This window comes from Amblyomma maculatum, chromosome 11 (assembly GCF_055883805.1).
Source record: "Amblyomma maculatum isolate TAMU_Amacu chromosome 11, ASM5588380v1, whole genome shotgun sequence".
Classification (NCBI taxonomy): Eukaryota; Metazoa; Arthropoda; class Arachnida; order Ixodida; family Ixodidae; genus Amblyomma; species Amblyomma maculatum.
Window position 1 is genome coordinate 110,765,443 of NC_139354.1, and position 8,707 is coordinate 110,774,149.

The following is an 8,707-nucleotide window of genomic DNA, read 5'->3' on the forward strand; positions in this document are numbered from 1 at the left end:
AGAGGTTGCCGACAGTGTAAAATTTTATTCGTATGGTTCTCGAGGAAATACTTGTATGAAGTGAAGAAAAAAATGATAACTATTGGTGTGATGTGCCGTCCTATCCTCTTGTAGAGGTCCTTGTCGGGTGGAGGCCCTCGAGATCATTGTCTAAAAAGGATTAAAAAAAATGAAAGTACAGCCTGCAGCAAAGACCTCATTTAAGCTGCACACATGAGCTTTGTCGGCTGAAACATGTTTGGAGGAAAATGAATTTCTAGACCCATGGGGTCTAGTCTGCATTCCGCCGCGCAGTTTGCATTCATCATGTTCCTTACTGTCTGGAACATGTACTAAGCAGCAGCTAGCGATTTCCACTGCCCATACACTGCGTTGTACAAAGAACTTGCATACGCTTTGCAGTTCACCACATATCTCTTTACACTGTATCACGTAGCGGTTTATTATGGCAACGATGTGCCTGTGTTGAGAACCTTAAGACAACACTGACTTTTTAAATCTGGAATAGACAGCGCGTTCACTACAGTGCTGTCATCAGTTCTAAGAAAAGCTTCTGATTCAATGTCTACATTCTTCGTTCTTACAGGAATACCGCTTAGAATTGAGCCTCGTGTCCTCCCACAAGGTACATCGGCATCCAATCAACCACGGACTAGGAGACCAAGACCTAGCATTTTTCCAGCATCAATTGGCCAAGACGGGGCCACATCTGGAGTTCTTTCGCCGCCACCTCCGTATAGGGAAACAGAATCTCCGGAATCGCCATCAAGACATCGGCAACGTCGTCAGAGAAGCAAGCTTATTTCGCCTCCACCCCCATACCCAGATAGTTCACCAGAGGTCTTACCCCCTGCCTACCCGGGTCCAGCTTCTGCCGCACCGCCTCCATACCCGGGGGCTCCTATCCCCTCAGCCAGCCCTACAAGTCCTAGCCAGCAAGGGCAGAGGGCTCACCATCGCTCGCGTCCAGGTACCCCTAACGGAGGTCAGTCGACTGCGCCGGGACGTAGACGTAACTGACTAACTCAACGAAATCAAACCAAGGTTATTGGACACCAGGGCATCACATAATAATACCCGCTGTGCAGCCAAACAAGTAAAAAGTATGTACACTGTCAGCAAAGACAAACGAGAAGCATCTCTTTTTATAAACCCGAACATGCTTGAAATTACAAAGAGACTGGTAGAAGAGTCAAATAAACATATCTTATGACTGCACAAATCTCTTTCGCAGTTATATTTTTTTCAGCGGGAGAATTGCACGTCATTCCCTCAATATTTAAGCGCTAACTCTCGCCTGTAGTGAAACCATACCTGCAAGATCAGATCAGTCAGCCAACCTGTAAGGTTACTACGAAGAGTGGAATCGACGCATGAGGATATCAATGCAGAATGCACAATAAGAAAACGTTCTCCTTATATTTACTTAGAATATGTGCGCACATAATGATGTACAGCATTCCTAAGTGGTAACTGAGGGCATATATATATATATATATATATATATATATATATATATATATATATATATATATATATATATATATATATTCTCAATTCTACCTTGAAGAAGGACGGTCCACCGTCCGAAGCTGTTGGAATAAAATAGATAATCGGGAAAGCTGTGTGACATCCTGTTTGAATAATTATTTATTTATATATATATATATATATATATATATATATATATATTGTTACTTTTCGCCACCGACAAGTGTGACAGCTGACACGGCCACCGCGTTGCAACGGGCAAAGCAGCGAGCGTTTCGGCTATTTCGGCGCCGTCCAGTCAGCCGTCCAACGCTTCCTCCCGTGGGCAAGTTTCGGCGTGTTCGTGCCACGCGCCAAAATGTGTGTGCCTGCGTGTGTGTGCATACGCTGGCCAAGCCCAGCGCTCAAGGGAGCGTGCAAACGCCCTCGCCCGTCTGCAGGAGGTGGAGGAGATGCGGTCGCGCCACCTACGATTGAGTCATCTTGTCTTGTCCGAAATTGTAGGGCTCTCCCTTTCCCTCTGAACTGGCAAGCCTATAAACCCTGAAGAATGCCATCACTTCGGACCCTGTTCTCGTTCACTTCGACGACATTGTGGCATCCATTCTCCACACCGATGCTAGCCGCCTTGGTATCGTGGTCGTACTTTTGTAGCGTGATACCGCTCCCCGAGAGAAGGTAATTGCGTTTGCCAGTCGAACTCTAACACCAGCGAAATGCAACTACACCATCAATGACCAAGAGTGCCTCGCCGTCGTTTTTGCAGTTCAGAAATTCCGCCTCTACCTCTACAGCCACCGTTTCAGTATCGTTACCGATAACCACGCTCTGTGCTAGTTATCCATCCTCAAAGATTTCACTGGACGCCTGGGCCGTTGCATTCTGCGTTTGCAGGAATATACTTTGATGCCATATACAAATCGGGTCGCAAACATCGAGATGCCGATGCTCTTTCCCATTGAATGCTTCCAGAATCACCACCTAGTGCTTCTTCGCGCCTTCCTGTGTGCACCCTCAAAATCCCAATGTCGTCCATGGCTCCAAACATCACCAGTGCTCCTCCAGCCGTTCCCTTACGGGAATCCCATATCTGCTCCAGATATGGAACATATGCTGCCAGATATAAATATATAAGGCAGCAAATAATACCTTATCTGGGCCAGATAAGGTCATATATGCGCAATATGTTGCCCTTATATGGCTCAGAACCCTTATATGCTAGAACCCTTGCTAGTGAAGCTAGTTTATCAGTGCTGTTAGAGGAACTAGAGGGCATGAAATGGGATGTCATAGGGCTTAGTGAGGTTAGGAGGCCGAAAGAGGCATATACTGTACTGACGAATGGGCATGTACTGTGTTATCGAGGTTTACCAGAGAGGCGACAACTAGGAGTAGGTTTCCTTGTCAATAAGTATATAGCGGGTAATATAGATGAATTCTATAGTATTAATGAGAGTGTTGCAGGCATCGCAATTAGGCTTAATAAGCAGTATAAACTGAAGGTTGTACAGGCCTATGCACCTACATGTAGTTATGATGACCAGGCAGTTGAAAGCTTCTATGAAGATGTAGAATCGGCCATGTGAAAAGTAAAGACGCAGTATACTGTACTAATGGGCGACTTCAATGCCAAGGTAGGGAAAAAACAGGCAGGAGACAAGGCAGTTGGTGACTATGGCATTGGTTCTAGGAATAGCAGGGGGGAGTTACTAGTAGAGTTTGCAGAGCGCAATAACTTAGGAATCATGAATACCTTCTTCAGCAAACGGAAGAACCGAAAATGGACATGGAAAAGTCCTAAAAATCGACTTCATAATGTGTTCAACCTCCGCCATTGTGCAGGATGTAGAGGTAATCGGGACAGTTTGATGTAGTGACCACAGGATGGTGAGGTCCCGAATTAGCCTAAATCTGAAGAAGGAACGCAATAGATTAGTAAAAAAGAAACCCATCAACGAATTAGCGGTGAGGGGGAGGGCAGAAGAGTTCAGGATCTCGCTACAGAATAGGTATTCAGCTCTAACTGAGGATGGCGACATTACCCCAGAGGCAAGAAACAATAATTTCAGAGATATCATTACTGAGTGCGCGGTAGAAGTAGGCGGTAGGGTAGTTAGAGAGGATACCGGTAAGCTGTCTGAGGAGACGAAAGATTTGATTAAGAAACGGCAGAGTATGAAAGCTTCCAATCCAACAGACCAGATCGAATTGGCCGAGATATCAAAGCTAATCAATAAGCGCAAGGTGGCCGATATAAGGAAGTATAACATAGAGAAAATTTAGCATGCTGTAAAGAACGGGGGAAGCCTTAAAGCGGTAAAGAAGAAATTGGGCATAGGCAAAAACCAGATGTATGCGATAAGGGACAAGGCGGGCAACGTCATCACTGATATGGAAAAGATAATCAAAGTAGCCGAGGAGTTCTATACAGATCTCTACAGTAGCCAAAGTAGTCAGGGCCGTAATGAGATTGGCGGTAGGGAAAAACAGTCAGACTTTCCACCAGTGACGAAGGACGAGGTCAAGAAAGCACTAGAAACTATGAAAAGGGGGAAATCAGCTGGAGAGTATCAGATAACTACAGATTTGCTGAAGGACGGGGGGGATATCGCGCTAGAAAAACTGGCCACCCTGTATACGCAGTGCCTGGTGTCATCGCCGGTACCGGAAGCATGGAAGAATGCAAACATTATCCTCATTCACAAGAAAGGGGACCTTCAAGACCTTAAAAATTACAGACCAATCAGCTTGCTGTCTGTTACGTATAAGGTATTTACTAAGGTAATCGCTAATAGAATGAGGACAACCTTAGACTGAAATCAAGCAAAGGATCAAGCGGGGTTTCGGAAACGGCACTCTACTATCGATCATATCCATACCATCAATCAGGTGACAGAAAAATGCTCGGAATATAACCAGCCCTTATACATGGCATTCATTGATTACGAAAAAGCATTTGACTCGGTTGAAACCTCGGCGGTGATGCAGGCATTGCGAAACCAGGGGGTAGACGAGCCGTACGTGAAAGTGCTGGAAGATATATATAGTGGCTGCACAGCAACCATAGCTCTACATAAAGAAAGCAACAAAATTCCCATAAAGAAAGGTGTTAGGCAAGGAGACACAATCTCCCCAGTACTATTCACAGCTTGTTTAGAGGAAGTGTTCAGACTTGGAATGGGAGCAGTTAGGGATAAGGGTAGATGGAGAATACCCCAGTAATTTGCGATTTGCTGATGACATTGCCTTGCTAAGCAACTCGGGAGATGAACTGCAAATAATGATTGATGACATAGACAGGAAAAGTAGAAAGGTAGGCTTGAAAATCAATATGCAGAAGACTAAGGTAATGTTCAACAGCCTCGGGAAGGAACAGGAGTTTACATTAGGTAGCGAAATACTGGAAGTAGTAGGCGAATATATCTACTTAGGACAGGTAGTAACCGCAGATCCGGACCATGAAAAGGAAATAACAAGAAGAATAAGATTGGGATGAAGCGCATTTGGCAAGCACTCGCAGATTATGACTAGCAGCTTACCGGTATCGCTCAAGAGGAGAGTATACAACAGTTGCATCTTGCCTGTACTCATCTATGGGGCTGAAACGTGGAGGCTAACCAAGAGAGTTCTACTTAAGTTGAGGACAACCCAGAGAGCTATGGAACGAAAAATGGTAGGGGTAACATTAAGAGATAGAAAGCGTGCAGAGTGGGTCAGAGAAATAACTCAAGTTAATGACATTCTAGTGGAAATTAAGAAGAAGAAATGGACATGGGCAGGACATGTAGTGCGAAGGGAGGATAACCGATGGTCGCTGAGGGTAACAAACTGGATTCCAAGGGAAGGAAAGCGTAGCAGGGGGCGGCATAAATTTAGGTGGGCGGATGAGATTAAGAAGTTCGCAGGGGTCAAATGGATGCGGCTAGCACAGAACCGGATTAAGTGGAGAAATATGGGAGAGGCCTTCGCCCTGCAGTGGGTATAATCAGGTTGATGATGATGATGATGATTACGATATGGTTTAGATTTGGCCATATCATGCAACATATAATCCATATCTGAACGGGTAACGGGACCTTATATTGCTTTATCAGGGGCATATATGGTATCCTCACGACCTTACGTGGCCTGATAAAGGGCATATATGGCATCGTCATGACCTTATATAGACATATCAGGGCGATATGCCTGGCATTAACAGGACTTTATATAAGCTCATCGGGGCCTTAATTATGTAGGCGTCATAGTGATTGTATATTAGCAATATATGGCTTTCGTCTATCTTCTGCAAATATTCAATATTGGCATCATGTGGTCGACCTTCAATTTTTCTACACTCAACATGGCCTGCATGCTTAGTGTTATTTGTATCCAATTTAGAAAATAACTACGACTCCTAATATTTCAAATATGCAGATTTCGCTGCACTGTAATTATTTACCATGTGTTCCTTAATGCAGGCGGGCGCTGGGTTATGGCTACATGCTCCTCTTTCAGTCTACTAACTCGCATTTTCATTTAAAATGCGGTGGCAGTCCGGTGCACAAACGCATGGTCGGTTAAGTTGAGTGATTCAAAATATCAAGAAAATGATGGCAGTTCAGTATACGGCCCCCTCCGAGCTGTTTAGACTGTGACTCACCCTCAGAGACAGCTGGCGGTGGCTGCGTGGAGGGCCGTACTGGCTGGACAGTGACTCCTCCTCTCCCGCGCTCCCCTCTTCCCTCTTAAACAGCAGCGGCCGCTGCGTCGCTGGCTCGCATTTCATCTCTCCTCCTCGCTGCCACGCTCTATACCGCGTAGGCCGCGAGCTCTCCGTTTTGTGTGTGCTTGCTTCTTTCCCCTACCCCTTTCAACTCCGTGCGCCTAAGCACTTGTCTCGTTCCTTTCGCGGTTGCAGACATCGGAGTTTGGTGCGGCTGGCGGACGTGCTGCATGTTGTGTATGCTGGTGTGTGTGTGCCAGAGCCTGTTCGCTATTAGCTGTGTGCATGTAACAAAAATTCGACAGCAAACCTACAAGAGCTTCAGTCTGACTGTCGGCGCGGAGGAAATTACTGTGTCTCACTGCGGGTGGAAGCTGCCTCCCCAGCCTTGGCAGCGAACCTGATGGCCGATTGAGCTTTTCGAGGCTTCTGCCCTGGGTGGCCCGGCCATTGCGTCGGATCGCACCCTCATCGTGCCGCCTCATCTTCACGCCCGATCACCAAAACCGTGAGCGTGAAACTTCTTGTCGGGAACTAGCACTTGCCAGCCTCAGGATATTGTTCGCTTTAATATTTTTATGGAAAAATTTTCCAATCAGTAAATTGGATGGTAATTGTCAGTATGTGATATTTTCCCGTACATTTCGTGGCTAATTTGTCTTTCGCTCCAGCAATTTTAACAAATTTCAGTGGGTGGATAGGGTCCTCCGTTGTTTATAAATAGCATTATTTGCACTACCTAAGTGGCTTCATGCTTGATTTGGTTTAGCGGCAGAGCTGTCGCTGTCATGACAAATTTCATCTGGCATGCTTTTTCTTTTTTTTTTCTCTCTTAATTTCAAAAGCAACCACGAGTTAGGCGCGTTCGCTCATTTTGCACTGAAGTCTCTGCTTAAGGTAACACCGGTACTTTCTGACAGCCTATATATAATTTGCTAAGGTTTAGGTATTATCAGCAGTCCCAGCAGCCTGTGTTTTATCGCCCTGCGGTTTAGCGGTACCTTTTCCGGGCATCGACAAACCTTTAAATTCCTTTTCAATAGTCTAGTTCGATTATTACCGGTTTATTTTATTTACCTTCGCAAGTAAACCAGATAAAACTAAAAGCATTCACTGGTTAAAGCTCTGTGTGTAAAAGAGTAGAATAAAAATGTAATATCTAATTTAATAGGTTAATGTCTCACTTTAGCTTCTCGTGTAACATTATTCTGTTCAGATATCCCATTAGTTTGTAATAGTATCGCGCCTAAATAAGTAGAACCTCAAAATTAACTAACAGATTAGCATGTCTTTGACCCTCGGTATACACACGTAATTCAGGCCCGTCTTTGAGCGATTCCATATAAGCAGGGAAAAAAGAAAACCTGTGGTTTCAAAGCTATTTTCCTGTAAGGTTTGAAATAAAATGGGAAATTGAGGTTTCCCCTGGCAAACTTGATTGAGCGTGCGTTTAGCTAGAATACTGAAATTGTCTTGCGTGTGTTGTAATTAAGTGTTATGTTGATATGCAGATATATATAGATCTATAGTTCAAAATCTACATGCCATGCGGGCTAGACCTTTAAATCAGTAATTGGGTAGATAAGGTACTCGAAATCAGAATACGCAGATCAGGCATATGCAACCAGATATGCCTTATCTGGTACCTGAAATCAGGAATTGGGCAGATATGCCTTATCTGGCCTAGATCTGTCCTAATATACCATATCTGCCCAATTCCTGATATACCTGATCTGGATTTTTTGTTATAAGTCCAGATATGGCATTTCCGTAAGGGTTGCTCCAGATCGCTACGCCATTATTTTACACCAGATGCCTACTGCCGTTTTCTAATCGATCTTCTTACCGGTTCTTCTCACCCTCCTACCGCTAGGATGCGCAGGCCACTTCAAAAGTTCGAACTTCACAACGGCATGCTCTGCCCTTAAATTTATTGCTCTGAAGGCACTCTTTGGGTCCCCATTATCTCGAGAGCGCTTTACACCCATATCCTGGCGGCTCTCCACGATGTTGCTACAGCCGATCACTTAGGCTTTTACAAAACTTTCCACCGTGTGAATACCCGTATCCTCTCGCCTCAAGCGTGGCTAAATACGTCGCCTCTTAGTTGTCATGCCAGCGCCGCAAACCGCCGACTTCATCTCCTGCTGGCCTACTACAGCCTCAACCTTGCCCTGCTAATCCTCTCGCCGTCGTTGGCATAGACTTATACGGACCTCTTCCATTGCCCGCGCGAGGTAATAGCTGGATCGTCACCGCCGTCGGCCATCTAACATGCTATGCTGAGACCGCTGCCCTGCCTAATGGCTCAGCACCTGAGGTCGCAACCTTCGTTTTGGAATTCCTCGTACTGTGCCATTGGGTCCCTGAAGTGCATCTCAGTGACCATGGTCGGACATTTCTGTCGACGACTGTAGCCGAAGTTTTCGCGGCCTCAAGCACACATAACAAATTGATCTCTAGCTATCACCCGTAGACCAATGGGTTGACTGAGAGGTTCCACCGCACGCT

General features: G+C 45.3%; 1 long non-coding RNA gene across 1 annotated transcript in view; it reads left to right on the forward strand.

Moving 5' to 3' along the window:
• Nucleotides 1–1,508, forward strand: part of LOC146174669 (uncharacterized) — a 52,545-nt gene extending 51,037 nt beyond the window's left edge. The window contains exon 3 of the long non-coding RNA XR_014702314.1: nt 587–1,508. This is a non-coding gene — a long non-coding RNA (uncharacterized LOC146174669). The remainder of the gene's footprint in view (nt 1–586) is intronic.
• The last annotated feature ends 7,199 nt before the right edge of the window (nt 1,509–8,707 follow it).